This window comes from Zootoca vivipara, chromosome 8, assembly GCF_963506605.1.
Source record: "Zootoca vivipara chromosome 8, rZooViv1.1, whole genome shotgun sequence".
NCBI lineage: Eukaryota > Metazoa > Chordata > Lepidosauria > Squamata > Lacertidae > Zootoca > Zootoca vivipara.
The window spans coordinates 17,277,848-17,293,576 of record NC_083283.1 but is presented as its reverse complement, the minus strand read 5'-3'; the positions used below and the strand labels follow the sequence as shown (position 1 = coordinate 17,293,576).

Genomic DNA, 15,729 nt, shown 5'->3' with positions numbered 1-15,729 from the left:
TTTTCTCAGTTATATTTAATGGTGACTCTGCAGTTATCTCTGTTGGGCTTGAATAGTCTGTTCTGCTGTGTGTGTTTTTTTTTTCTGGATGATAATGATGATGACAGTTTGTGCTTTAATGATTGTTATCATATAGCCTGTTAGCTATCTTGGATGTTTTAAATGTGGAACAATGGGGCATGAATATTTTAATAATGAATGCATGGATAAATAAATGGTCTGCTAAGCTGCTTCTGGATCACCAAGCCTACTTTTTCTGGGTTCCTATATAGAGGCTCGTACAGCTGGGCATCCTGGGGTCCTTCAGAATTAACAATGGAAGGGGTAAAGAAAACCTTGCCTTCACTCTTATGCCACCTCTCCCACCAAAAGGCATGTGCTATAATGCCCAAATGACATAATTTAAATAAGTAGATGAACATATGTCAGAAGTGATGGGCTACAATCCTCATCACCCCTGACCACTGGTCATGATGGCAGGAGCTGATAACAGAATCATTGAATTGTAGAGTCGGAAAAGACCCTGAGGATCAACTAGTCCAACCCGCCCGAAATGCAGGAATCTCAGCTAAATCATCCATGATATGGCCATCCAAACCCTTGGGGGGGGGGGGAGATGAACGAATTCCTACCGTATGCCCCACAAATAACCCAAAGCTGCATTTTAAATAAAAGGGCACATTCTCCTCATGTAAAAACACGCTGATTCCTGGACTGTCCACGGGCCAGTTTTAGAAGGCGGTGTGGACGGATCTGGGCCCCAGGCCTTAGTTTGCCTACCCATCAAACTCTGCTTAAAAACCTCCAAGGAAGGAGAGTTCACCACTGCCCCAGGGGGATTATTTCACTGTCAAACACCTCGTACTGTCAGAAAGTTTTTCCTGATGTTTAGCTGGACTCTCCTTTCTGAACAACATATTGGGAGCAACATCTGCATTGCCAGTTTTCCCATTACCACCCCAAATATAACCTATGAATGCTAAGCTAGAAATATTCCATTCTTTCTTTCCATACACACACACACACACACACACACACACACACAGACACACACACACAGTTTTGACTTTCATTGTTAACATCACAGAAGTTACTTGGAAGTATTAAAAAACAACTACAACAATACACAATTCTGGCACTTTAACATTGAATATACCTAGAAGATTTATGTATAACCCTCTACCCCTCTCCAAAACCTTGCTGCCCTGCCTAATATAATCTGAAAGGGAAGAAAGGGAAGAGAGAGCACAAAGAAAGCTATTTTGCACTCTCACAGTTATATGAGCAAGTGACTTGTACCATAAAATTGTTCCAAATGATTTATTTAATGAGTTAAATACAATAAAACGCATTTCCATCTGCTTCATGCTTTAACCAATACCCCTGTGCTGTTTTAATTTTAGCCTTGACTGAAGAAGTGGCTCATATGGAGAGAGGGTTAGAACTGGCTGCTGTTACATACTGCATCTAATGTAATGCCAGGAAGAAACAAAGGTCCCTGCAATAAGCAGCAAAACAACATTAACATGACAAGATTCATTGTATCCTAAAGCTAGAAATGTGAAAAAGCAACACCCTATCTTGAAGATTTCTCCTTCAGGCCCAGAATATCATTGGAATTTTTTTTTTATTCAAAGCCATACTACAATTTGTCTAGGAGACAGTTCATATATATATATAATATAAAAGCATGGTGGGGATTGTGGATGATTTGCATTGACAGGCGGAGTCCCCCCAACCCTAGGCGACCCCTGAGTGGAATAATGACTCAAGACAACATGCTATGGGATTAAAATTGGCCAAAACTTTATTAAGTTTCAGATGTAGGGAGACCTTGGCTCAGGCACTGGGCGTTTATCCTTCCCAGTTCCCAGCCGGGGATCTGGGAGACATCAGGGTTATCCAGAATGTGTGGGGATTGGGAGAACATATGTTCAAGCAGAGAGCCTGCCCCCGTTTCACCACAGTTGGAGGGGAGAGCAATGACAACCTCTTGGCGTATGGCCAATGCCTCCCCTCAAGGCCCCTTTAACAGGGAAACCTAGTATCACCGTCACAAGGGGGGCGTGGGTCACCACTTCACACACACACACACACACCCTTTAGGAAGATAAACTAAAGGATTCTGCCCAAGGCCTGAAACCACCAAAGTTGTGACATTTTGCTATGGGAAAGGCACAACCTGCCAATGCAGGAAAGTTCCTTTCTGGCCCTTCAACAGTAGCAGTGCCTGCGTACCTGTGGAGAAGAGGTTAACCTGCAAAAGAAGACTCAACTGAGGGAGAGAAACTCTGGCGCCAACTGCCGCTTCGCAGGTGAGAATCACCTTCTGTTGTGTGCGTAGGACGGTCCCTCCCCTTACCTGGCCAATCCCCTGGCAACGCCTCCGCAGGCAGGATTGGACGATTGGCTGAGGTAGGCAGAGACCTCCAGGTATCCAGCCTGGGGAGGATGAGGCCAGCCCGAACTACCAGGAGTCACATTGGGATCCGGGGAGGCTGCGCGCAACCATGCAAAAGGTGCCTCCCATTTGATGTGGGGAGCAGTCATTGTGGTTGTCTTCATTACCAACCTCTTCAGACAGCCACAATGATATGTGGGTTCCCAAAACACAATCTATAGTTCACAAATCACACATTTGGACTAACCTGGATTATCATCTCTTGGTTTAGTAAGTCAAACTATGAATGAGCCTTATGGGGATGTATGCAAACCATTTGTGGTGACGTCAAACAAACTAAGACCTCATCAGGTATCTATAGTTCCCTAAGATACACTAGCAAGTAGATTACTCTTGCAAGTGCTACACCACACAGTGCAGAAGTAGCATGGGAAGAAGAAACTCAAGTTGCTAATGCTTCTTTTCTGGCTTTTATGGTCAAACTTACAACAGCCACGATGCTAGTCCTCGTCCAATGTTAATACTTGTGCAGCACGGATAATGGCTGGTGTTGGATCCAAATGTAGCCCAAAACTTCTGGAGGGCACCACATTGGGGAAGGCTGATGGTAGATTTCTGGACAGCACATCAGACTGGAGCAGGGATGAGGAACATTTGGTCATTGGACCATATATGATGGCAATTGAGAGCCCTCCCAGTTGTGCATTAGCATGGGAGAGTTGAAGCCTGCCAAAATATACTTTATTGTTAACATATCAGCACTTTGGGGTGTTGCTAAGTGAAAAGTGAGGATCAAAATCATCAGTGTTATTATCCATGCTCATATGCAGTGATTCCTCCATGCTTTTTACAAATTTCCATTAAAAAAAAATACACGGGCGTGGAGAAAATTATCCCACATTATTGCTGCATAGTTTAAAATGGACTTTTCTCCATAAGAATGAAGTCTCGTAATCATTGGTTCATCTACATATTAAGTAAATGAGTCAAATGACACAATTCTGGATGGTACTTTCAGGGTACAGATACAGTATGTGTAGTGGGGTTTTTCAAATACATCCTTGTGTGTTAAAAACAGGCACACCTGCAGAAAGGGACCTAGTGTTTCCCTCTCCTTGATTTGCTAGTTTGTTCTGTGCAGGGAGATATTACATGGGTGGGGGGCATTTGGAAACATAACCTCCCTGTCTGTTGTTTGAAGTGGTACAATCTAGAATTCTCAAGCTACCACCTTGTTCATTAGAGCAAAACCAATCTCAACCAAGAAATTCAATTTCATTCAGATTTGAAGGCTATAATACTAGGAGTTGTCAACTGCCATATTTAGAGGAAAATATATGCCCACATAGTCTCTACCCACTGCCGTTTTGACAGCTCCACAGACATTCTCTATGCCTATCACCACCTAATGGGCAATTGGAACATTCACTAAGAGTCAGCATGAAAAACTGAATTGGCATGGTGAAAAAAGAGAACTTTCAGCAAGGATAAGCCTTCAGTGATTGTGTGTGTCTTCCATCATATTCCATCATTTCTCCTTTGACAAAAATCTCATCTCTGTCCTGGGAGCCTTCCAGTTTTGCACCTGTTGAGATTTAAAAAGCCAAGCACCAAGAGATAACATAATTGGCACTCCATATGATCCTCTGATACCATATTGCAAGCCCCTTGCAAACTGCTTTAAAGAGAGAGAAAATAAATCCTCATTCATAACAAAAATATATATAAGTTGGCCTATTTTTTCATGATATACTGTATTTCTGTTCTGTTTTAAATAAACAACAAACTGATAAAATATAGTTACAGGTAGGTAGCCGTGTTGGTCTGAGTCGAAGCAAAATAAAAAAATTCCTTCAGTAGCACCTTAAAGACCAACTAAGTTTATATTTTGGTATGAGCTCATACCAAAATATAGACTTAGTTGGTCTTTAAGGTGCTACTGAAGGAATTTTTTTTATTTTGATAAAATATAAATGCACACTCCACTTCCTAGTGTCATGGGATGTCCATTGTCTTTCTGTCTCACCTGCAAAGAGCTACTTGTCAAAGTCTGGTGGCACTGGTAGCAAAAGATGCCAGAAGTAATTGCCATGGCAACAAAGGAACCATGTGACACATGCAGCATATCATGGGAGAACTATCTTCCATAATGGTTAGCAGATGCTTTGGTAGCCTGCCATAAGCCTTCCTCCTTTGCATTTGGATTCTTCTGTTCCTCTGCCCTTTCATAAAGATGACAAACAATAATGTGATCATAAGAACTCAGGGGCTTGGCTTGCCTCACTGGATCACACAAGGGTTCCATCTAGTCCAGCCTTATGCTCCCAACAGTGACCACTGAGATGCCTCTGCAAGGTCACAAGCAGGGCATGAAGGCCACCCACTGTTCTTCACCATGTGATGCTCAGACATTTCATTCAGAAAGCATGGCTAACAGCCAATGATAAAATTGTCTCTTCTTTTTTTATTTTATTTTAAAATTAAGGGATATTATCACATCCTTGTTTAAGAGGCTGTTCTGGCCAGGAGAGTAAAAACAAAAACTTCTTCTTCTTCTTCTTCTTCTTCTTCTTCTTCTTCTTCTTCTTCTTCTTCTTCTTCTTCTTCTTCTTCTTCTTATTTGTATACCACCCTTCATCCAAAGATCACAGGACGGTTCACAACATAAAAAATTCAAAATGAGACCACAAAATACATAACAAAACAGCTGATGGGTGGGTGGATGTGGTTTGGGGGAAATGGCCTGCAGGCCAGAGGTTCCCCACCCCTGGGCAAAGCAGTAAGATTTGCAGCTGAGCAAAGATTTGAGGCTACGTCTCCTTGGTCAAAGTCTGGCACCAGACAACATACCTTGCTGGCTCTCAAATATTCCTTGATTGCAGACTCACATGTGTTTTGCTCCTCCTGGAGTACAGCTGGGCTTTACTGATGAATGAATGCTTCCTATATATTTATAATCACTTTCAAATGTTCTCATCATTCACAAAGTAACATTTAGTAAGCAGCACTTCTAAAAATACTTTTTCACAATCTCCAGGAAAAACCTTAGCAGCAATTGTTTTTTTCTGGGCATAGCCAATTATAAATGACTACGGTAGGCATGAGTCAGGTATTTTTATGTATCCACAATCATTGAAATCAAATAATGAGCTGGCTGAAATTGCTCTTCTACATTTATGCGATTCTCTTTTGTCAAGAAAACATATTTTTCACCATGAGGAACTTTCAACTCTTAATTAAAGGACTGGCCCAATTCCTCTAAGGAAGATCGTTATACATTGCATGTTTAAGGTCTTGTTTTTGTTTTTGTATTTACAAAAATTTCAGCAGAATTTGGTGAAACTTTAGGAAATGCTGCGGTTCTGAATTTGGCTAGTGTCATCAAAACACTTCTGGCTTTCTCTCAAAAAGCATCACCTGACAAGAAATCCCCCAAGTCAATTTGAACGTCACTGACAGCATAACTTCTGTGGCAACTCTACTTGCAATATTCCATCCACTTACTGCCAGAAATTTCAGCAAAGTGATTAAACTTAGACGTTGCAGAATTTCATCCTTAGGCTATGATTATAATATGCTTTTCAACCATAGAAACTGTACCAACGTCAGTAGACTTAGGTGCTAAATGCATCCTGCCATAGCATAGGAGCTTTAAGTCAATATCTACTGAGACACCTTGAGTTCAATAGGACCCTCCAGTATAGATTATTTTTAAGCTCTAAGAGATGATTCACTGAAAATCAATTGCATGTAACATTATGTGGTCACTTTAATGAAATTAGAGCAGACCAAAGAAGTTGCTAGGACTAGTGGGGAAGGGAGGAAATTGTTTTTCTTGGACTGGAATAATTTTCTATAAAATAGGCTATGTTCCCTCCCTTCCCTTATTTCCCCCCATTTCTGCTTAATTGGCAGGTCACCTTGGCCTGTAGGCCTCACATTTTCATCAATATTTATTTTCAAAGCTGCACTGAAGTTATGAGGATAAACATTTAATTGCATGTCAAATGAGCATTCTGCTTCCAAACTGGACTCTAAACTCATTAGCCCTTAAGGAAAGATGCACTTTCAATTGCAAGATCAAATTAGAGCAATAGCTTCAAAACTCCTAAGCCAAAATGACGGGAAACAGTCCTGATTTGTCACAGCAAAACTGCTCCCAGAGAAATTGTTGACATTAGAGTGGAATGATGTACATAAGCTGACAGCCCCTAATGCAGCTGGTAATTGTGGACTCTGAAGTAAAGTACTGTATTTGTAAAATAGAGGCTTGATTACATAGGGTGAAGCCAGATCATTTTAAAGCAGCTTGCTATACATTTAACACTATTCATCTGCTGTAAGAAAAGGAACTTTAACTACTAGTAAAGCACCACATGTTGAATGTCAAATTACAATTTATTATTTTGGTCCTTTGAAACTGAGCACAGGGGGTAGAGATGGGCTTTGCACGACAAAGTATAGCCCTCCATAGACTTCCAAAATTCAGGTATGCACCTGTAATGAATAAATTAAAAGAAAGAGACATGCATTGTTTGGCCTTTAGACTGTTTGGGGGACACAATATGGGAAAGGACACAATAGAGTAGGACACAAACTGGGGAAAACATACATGTTATTGAATCTACTGGGGTTTAGACTGACCACCAAAATTATCTTCATTAGGGTACACAATGGCCTTTGTCTATGGATGAGGACTTCAATAAGGTCAGCATCTTGATTTCAGTAACTGAGGAGCCATCACGTTTGATTGTGAGCAAGAAAAAGAAGCTTGAATAGACTGCACAGATGAAGTGGGTGGGGTTTTGCAAATGGGAATAGAGTTTCTTTTCAGTGGTTTCTGTAAAAGTTGGTGGAAGTATATCCAACTAGGTGCATGGCTGAAGTAGGCGACATCACCCTGTTGCTCCAGAGACAGTCTCTGGTGCTAATTTCCAGCCTAATTGTGATATTGAGCATGCCTTTAAATTTCTCCCATATGTGTATAGTTGCTATTATGTGGGCAGGGTGGTTTTGGGATGGTATTGAAAACAACATTTCCCTCCACTTACGAAAGCTTTTCTATTAATAGAAACAAGATAAGAAGAGTGGTCACAACACAGGCAATTTCTCAATTTACTGTAATTTCAAGCTTTCATCTACCACACAAATAACTTTAATTTGCTTCTCTGGTGTTCTTTAAAGTGACATATGCTAAGTATGAACTGCTGAATGCAAAATAGATAAATACTTGGAAAGAATATGTTTGCAGTTAAAGAGTTCTGCACAGGTTTTTCAACTGCAGTACTGTTGAGTTTCAAGTACTTAAGAAAACTGTTCATTTTCTTAAGTTTTCTTATTTGTGTTGCTTTTGTTTAAAATGACTAAGTAGTGAGGTGTGAGCTCTGTTAAGTATAACTGTTTATTTGACACTAAAATGGGGAAGCCTAAATGTGTATTGTGGGAGGCTTTAATATGGGTAAATTCCACTGAAGTATATGAAGTGGTCTCTGAACTCCTTGATGGGTTGATAATTAACCATTGTTGTTTTCTGCTAGCTAACACGTGACTGTTTAAGCTTAGATCAGGTGGCAAAGGTATTTGGTTGCAAATCTCCATTTTGAAATGCTCTCAGGCTCTGTGGAAGCATGGATGTGTAAATGGCTCTTCAGAGGGGGGGGGGAGATGTAAGGAGTGAGACCTTTGCTTGGAATTATTTCTAAGATGCTGAGCCAATGCTGGACAGCACAAGATCTTGTATGGACTTATTTGGATGTATCTTTGATGTTTCTGTTCTGTTTAAAAGAAAGTTCTACAAGTAAAGTTTTGAATAATATCTAATGGGCCTTGACAATGTTTTATTTTCAAAAGGAGCCAGTTTTTATGCATCCAGTCACTTCAAGCTGTGCAATATTAATATCTGCAATAAGCACTCCCCTCTACCAACCAAACAATTATGGGGGGGGGACACAACTCTCAAATAATTTTTCAGTCATTCAAGTGAAACTTGAAAGGCCCAAATGAGTGAAGTGTATATTCTTTCTTCCCTGCCTTATCTTGCTCCCATGCAGGAGAACTTCCAAGAGGATATTCTTGCCAGGAATCATGAAGTTTGTAGTTTGAAAACTGCGACCCTGAAAAGGGCTCTGTAGCAGTAGTAATAGTAGTAGAATCCAATTTCAAGTTAGGCCACACTCCAATCTGATGTAGCCAAACTTTTTGATAGCATGTACAGTCAGTATATCACTTGTCCCTGATAGTGCAATCTTAGATGGGCTGACTCTGGCCCTAACTGTGAAAACAGCGGTGGCCAATCCATCAAGCTGCAACAGAGGGAGAAAAGGGAATCAGGGCTAGTCCATTGGTTCTGCTTAAACATTAGTTATGGTTCATTTCCCTTATCTGTTATTTACCAGTAGCCACTGCATCAGGTTTGTGAACTGATTCTCTATCAGTTAGTCATTATAAGAACTTTGTAACCTTAAGAACTGGCTGAGTTTGCTTTTGCCTGTCCAGCTTCTCCTCCTTCCCTCTCCCCCTTTCCTTTTCTGCCATGTCCTTTAAATTATAAACTTGAACGCAGGGACACTAAGCTGGTCTGGGAGTGTTTTCAGCTGAATATCAGGTTTAAAAGGCTTTAAATAAATGAACACAAGTCTACATGTAGAACTGGAAAAGGTTCAGAAAAGGTCGACCAAAAATATTGATGGGATGGAACAACTTACCTAAGAAGAAAGGTTAAAACATTTGGGGCTTTTTAGTTTATGTGAGTTAACAGGAGACATCATAGAAGTATATAAAATTATGCAAAGCATAGAGAAAATCTTTCAACCTCTGTCATAACACTAGAACTCATGGTCATCAAATGAAGCTGAATGTTGGAAGATTCAGGACAGACAGAATAAGACTATATCCCCCCCCCCCATTTTTTAACTTTAAAATTGGAGGCCGTCTTATACTGTACATGGAATGTTGCAATTATTTATTTCTCAATTTTGGGCTCAAAAATTAGGTGTTGTCTTATACATGGGGGCACCTTGTACACTGAAAAATATGGTGCTTCTTCACAGCTTGCATAGTTCAATTTCAATTCAACACCTTTATTGGCATATATAAGACAATAAAAACCATATAGACCGTCCATATGTGTTATAATTCTAAAACATACAGTAAAGAGGGAATCCTCGGCAATCCCTTTAATACAGGCCAAAGTACCCCAGATTTAACTTCAAAGATCCTGGTCAAAAATTGTACCACAACTCTAGTGAGAACAGGAGAGTCATCTCTCAGTAGAGACTGCACCACGTGTTGTTTATTGGCGGGAGCCCCAAGCCACAGAGAGAACATCGAAGGATCATCACGGAAGATGTTAAAAAGAGGGCAATCCAAAATTATGTGGTCCAAAGAGTCAGGTACATTCTGGCCACAGGTGCAGAGTCTATTCTGGTAAGAGATGCCTCTGAGCCTTCCAGATAACACGGAGAACAGAAAGGCATTCAAGCAGGCCAGCATAAATACTCTGCGGTGTAACGGGGTCACTAGATTGTAAAAATAATTAGGCTTCATTCCATAATGGGGTTGCAACCCATGCATAGTTGAACTATGGAATCTGCTGCCACAAGAAGTAGTGATGTTCAACTTGGGTGGCTTCAAAAGAGGACTTAAACAAATTCATGGAGAATAATACTATTAATGAGTGTGTTCTATCTCGACTGTGAGAGGCACTATGTCTCTGAATGCTAGTTGTTGGGAATCACAAGTAGGGAGAGTGTTGTTGAGCGCAGGTCCTGCTTCAAGGCTTCCCATAGAACTGTAAGAAAAGGATGCTGGACTAGATGGGCTATTGGCATAATCCAGCAGGCTCTGGATTATTTTCTTAGTCTAATGTGTGTATAAAATTGCAGACTAAATACAGTATAACTTTTTTTGCAAATGTATAGTGAAGTTATAGGTTGTCAAAGTTTAAATACAGATTAGATTAAACCAGAGCTTTTATTTAATCATTTTCTATTGAATACAGTTTCTATTTCCCAAAGTTTAAATGTCTTTAGCACAGAGGGAATTGCTACTCTTTATGACAGGAGCAGCTGGGGTTCACTGCAACCCTTGTTATTAGCTAATATTCCCTGCTATTCTATTCTAGATTTAAGTTGATTTTGGCCTTCTGATCTCTGTCAAATCTTTGTTCCACAATAGCTTCAATCCCTGGCACATACAAGACAATGGCATTTGCTTTTTCTTATGACTGAGGTATCAGGCAGGAGATATGATTGCTTAATAAAGTAAGCATTTTAAAAAGGTCAAGGACTGTATCTTGACATCCTCTGCCAAGAAAAAAATATACATTTGTGTGCGGTTCACGCTCATTGACAGTGAAAAGCCCAGCTTCTATTTTCAGTCAGTCCATTCTTGCTTATGCCTCCATTTCAGCTCATCTGCTGAAAAATAAACATTTCCACCCTGTCACTCTGGAACACCATTAACTCCATACCAGAAATGGGCAGTTCTGTCAATGTCACTTGTCTCAGTAACTGAGAATTAATCAGTTGGGTGCTTTGCCTCCTCTTCTTCCTCTTTTTGCAGCTGCAGCCAGGGAATTTCAGTTCTCTTAGGTTCTCATTTCCCCCACCTTAAATTCAGTTCTCCACATTTCTGCAAGCCATTATTATTATTATTATTATTATTATTATTATTATTATTATTATTATTATCCCATTAAAATGGAATAAAATGGAACTTACAAATGGAAAGCGTAATGCTGGTGGTCAACAAAAGAAGTTTAAAGACTGTCTCAAGGCAAATCTAAAAAAAAAGAGTAGTATAAACACCGACAACTGGGAAACACTGGCCTGCGAGCGCTCCATTTGGAGAACAGCCTTTACCAAAGGTGTCATGGGCTTTGAAGAAACTCGATCTCAGGACGCAAGGGAGAAACGTGCTAAGAGGAAGGCACGCTTGGCAAATCCACACCGTGATCAACTCCCACCTGGAAACCAATGTCCCCACTGTGGAAGGATGTGCGGATTCAGAATTGGCCTCCACAGTCACTTACAGACTCATTGTTAAAACCGTGTTTGTGGAAGACAATCTTACTCGGCTACAAGTGATCACCAAAGAAGAGGAAGAAGACTTTTTGTCAGCATTTTAGTGTATGTAATTTTGTATGCAATTTTGACTAAAGTGCTTGTTTTCAAACAAAAAACCATTTCTCCCAATACAATGCATGTTCATACATAATTTTCATTAACACTTTCCCCTAATATATTCATTTGTAAGAAACATTGTTTAGTTCTCCAGAACTGCATCACAAAATCTACGTAAGTGTGAATTTCAAAGGACATCTGTATTTTGGAATCATTATGGCTTGGGAAACCCAGCCAGATGGGCAGGGTATAAGTGATAAAATTATTATTATAAATTCTTCTTCTTCTTCTTCTTCTTCTTCTTCTTCTTCTTCTTCTTCTTCTTCTTCTTCTTCTTCTTCTTCTTCTTCGAAGTACATATTAAGTAGTTTCTCATTAAAATGCAAACAAAAGTGAGTATCTCCCCATCCCTTTCTCAAAATTAAAGTGGAGAAAATATTCTGTTTGAGGTTTTTATATGCTGTTTGTCATAATAGCCATTATTTTGGGTGGGGAGAAGTGTTACTGAAAACACGACCTACATACATGCCGCCAAAACTTACCTCATCAGTAGAAGACAACCCCCCCCCCAAACACAAAAACCTTGCTTGTAGATTTCATTATTTTTTGGTTGCAATAGTTTTACAGGGGATTATGAGCTTTTCACTTTTTTTGTACAGCTACAATTAAACTTTGGGGAGATTTTACTTCTCCCTTATCAGAGCTGTTCCTTGTGATTTTTACCAGAGATAGCATTTTCTGTCTTTGATCTATGGCCAGCTTTTAATAGATTTGACTTTTAATAGGTCACTTTCCTTCTCTGTTTCTTTAATCTTTAATTATTCTTGAATGAAGTTTGGACTTCACTATTTCATTTTTAAACACACACCTGCTTTCCCTTTTTTTCTTATTCTTCTTTTTACATGAACGAATTTTCTATTGGAATTCTCCTGAATTCTCTGTCTTGGATTTTAGACTGATCTCAACTAACCCACATCTAGTATCATAGAAGCCTCTTTCCTGGAATTTACCTTTGGCTCCTGTCATCTTAGATGTAGGTAATTTTAATATTGCTGGAACAGATCTGCATGGATATTCAGCCAACTGTGTCAGACTAACAATACCATTGAAATAAACTGCATTTAAAAGGCATACAAGTGTATTTTAATTACATTTATTTGAATGAGATTTAGGTGTTTCTCTCTTTGTCTGAGTGTGCTCTTTAGGATTAACAATCAGGATATGATTTATGAACCAATTTTGTTTTTTGTATATGTGTGTGTGTGTTAAATTATCATCTTTCTCCTGTCAAGATATAAACTCATTGAATCAATTAATGCATTATTTAAAAATAATGATCATAGGTCATAGTAGAGCATTCTATAATTGAGTAGTAGCTTTGAACTAAACAAGTAATTACTTGTCAGCCCCTGGTACAATCATTTATATTCCTGATCAAACATAGGTTAAGAAAAAACAGCCTCTGCCTCATTATGATACTCAAACTTTCATTATATAATGCTGCATCTGTCAACTATGAATTTAATTGATTTACAGTGCTTTTGATTTTCTCCTTTTCTTCCTTTTAGCAAAAAAACCCAAGTGTGTTATATATGGGTTAATAGAAGTTGAAAGGGGAATGTGCATACGTTCTGGTGGATATTCACAGAAAGTCATGGGAAATATGCATGACAAAAATAGGATAAAGAGGGAATTTTGTACAGTGCCCGATAAATACATATGGTGGCAGTAACATTAAAATTGCAATAGCCATGAATTGTCATAATGTACCGAGTTCCTCTCTCTCATCTGTAACACAACTTCTTCTTGGCAGAAAGCAAGTGCTGTGTCACCGAACTATGGCACAACATGCCTCATATTCTGACATCATTACATTACGCATTTCCTTATTTCCACTTGGCACCATTTGCATCTGGCAGTTGGAAATCTATAGCTGAATGATACCAGAACACGGGGTAAGTTGTACAGTATGTTAAGGAGAGTGAGGGGGAACTCAGCGTATAATGAATGCAAGTTAAGAAGAAGAAGAAGAAGAAGAAGAAGAAGAAGAAGAAGAAGAAGAAGAAGAAGAAGAAGAAGAAGAAGAAGAGTAGTAGTTTGGATTTGATATCCCGCTTTATCACTACCCGGAGGAGTCTCAAAGCAGCTAACATTCTCCTTTCCCTTCCTCCCCCACAACAAACACTCTGTGAGGTAAGTGGGGCTGAGAGACTTCAGAGAAGTGTGACTAGCCCAAGGTCACCCAGCAGCTGCATGTGGAGGAGTGAGGAAGCAAACCCGGTTCACCAGATTACAAGTCTACCACTCTTAACCACTATACCACGCTGGCATAAACTTAAAACAATGAACGCAAGTGTAACAATGGAATAAGTCAATAATCAGTAAGTGAAGTCGTTTAATTACATCAAGTAATAAACTTATCTGGTAACGTCATGGCATGATCCACCAGGATAAGCAGCTGAGGAGGCAGTGGACCTCTGGCTCCATTGGCTGATTCCGGCATCAGCTGGCATTAAGTCTCCAGCCCTGGCTCAGCAGAAGATACACCAGCGTAACTTGCTCATCTCAGCTGAGCCAAAAATGGCTGAGCTGAGGCTGGTCCCCAGACATTTTTGCCAGACAAAAATGTTCCTCTTCAATCAGGCCTTTGGGTTATTTATATCTTATACCACTTTTAAGATCAAACCTATCCATTCTGAAGGAAATCAGCCCTGAGTGCTCACTGGAAGGACAGATTCTGAAGCTGGGGCTCCAATACTTTGGCCACCTCGTGAGAAGAGAAGACTCCCTGGAAAAGACTCTGATGCTGGGAAAGATGGAGGGCACAAGGAGAAGGGGACGACAGAGGATGAGATGGTTGGACAGTGTTCTCGAAGCTACCAACATGAGTTTGACCAAACTGCGGGAGGCAGTGCAAGACAGGAGTGCCTGGCGTGCTATGGTCCATGGGGTCAAGAAGAGTCGGACATGACTAAACGACTAAACAACAACAACCACTTTTAAATGTGTTGTGGGGAGGGTTTCTTGGTTGGTTTTATTGTTATGGGTTGTTTTGTTTCTGCATGCATTGTGTGCTTTTATATTGTATTTTTATGTTGGGAACCTCCCTGAGATCTGCGGATGAAGGGTAGTATACTAACTAACTAACTAACTAACTAACTAACTAACTAACTACAGATGAATCTTGTACCACCAGAAAGATTTCATGTAGAAATCCAGTTTGGTGCTTCTCTTTGATATAGCTTGGCAGCTATTCATGTTGGACCTTCCTCGCAGAAATTGTGGAATCAAACAAGCTGAAAAGAATTGATAGGGATAAATTACAAATTGCTGTTTGAATTGGATAGAGATAAGTGAAATCATTTCCAGATAAAAATGGAACAGTGATACCTAGAAGAGTGCCTGTAAATAGAACAAAATGAACTACTGGTGCCACGACCAGGCAGGGAGATGCCAGTTGTCTGGCAGGGAGGTCTGGTTCTGAGAGGACCAGATTGCCTCTGCCAGTGTGTCTAGATCATGTTCCCCTCCCCACTGCCTCTTCACTCTCCCATAGGTATCTGATTGGCAAGCCTGAGAACCACATGCAGGACTAGATGGGCCATTGGCCTGATCCAGCGGGCTGTTCTTATATTCCTCCAGAAAGCACCCCCACTGCAGGAGGTTTGAATTGCAGCTCTGCCTCACTGGACGAGCCACTTTATGCTTGTAGCATATATACATGCAAGACCATTATGATTTGCATTATTGCAGCAACCCTATTTAAACTCAGTTTGCATAATTAGAAGTCCTTATTGCACAAGTTCTCTCTATGCATACACAAATGATTAGAGGATGGAGACAGGCCACATATCCTGGCAGCTCTCCTTTTGAGAGAGAGAAATGTCCATTCAACTAAATACAGATTTAAATGTGTACTTTGAGAGAAAAACATGCATTGAAATAAAAATTTTAGAGGATGAAAAAATCTCATATCAATGCAGAAAGGGAACAGAACAGAATTATAGCTAAATAAAAAACATGAAAGTGACACAGACCAGGAACTTATAGATTTGCGTATCCCTATATAATAGTACGTATATAATAGGGATGTGGGTGGCGCTGTGGTCTAAACCACTGAGCCTAGGGCTTGCCAATCGGAAGGTTGGCGGTTCGAATCCTCACAACGGGGTGAGCTCCCGTTGCTCAGCCCCAGCTCCTGCCAAC

At 40.1% G+C, this 15,729-nt stretch overlaps 1 protein-coding gene across 1 annotated transcript in view; it reads right to left on the bottom strand.

Annotated features, from left to right (window-relative positions):
- CSMD3 (CUB and Sushi multiple domains 3) overlaps nucleotides 1-15,729 on the bottom strand; it is a 584,303-nt gene that overhangs the window by 444,291 nt on the left and 124,283 nt on the right. The window lies entirely within an intron of this gene.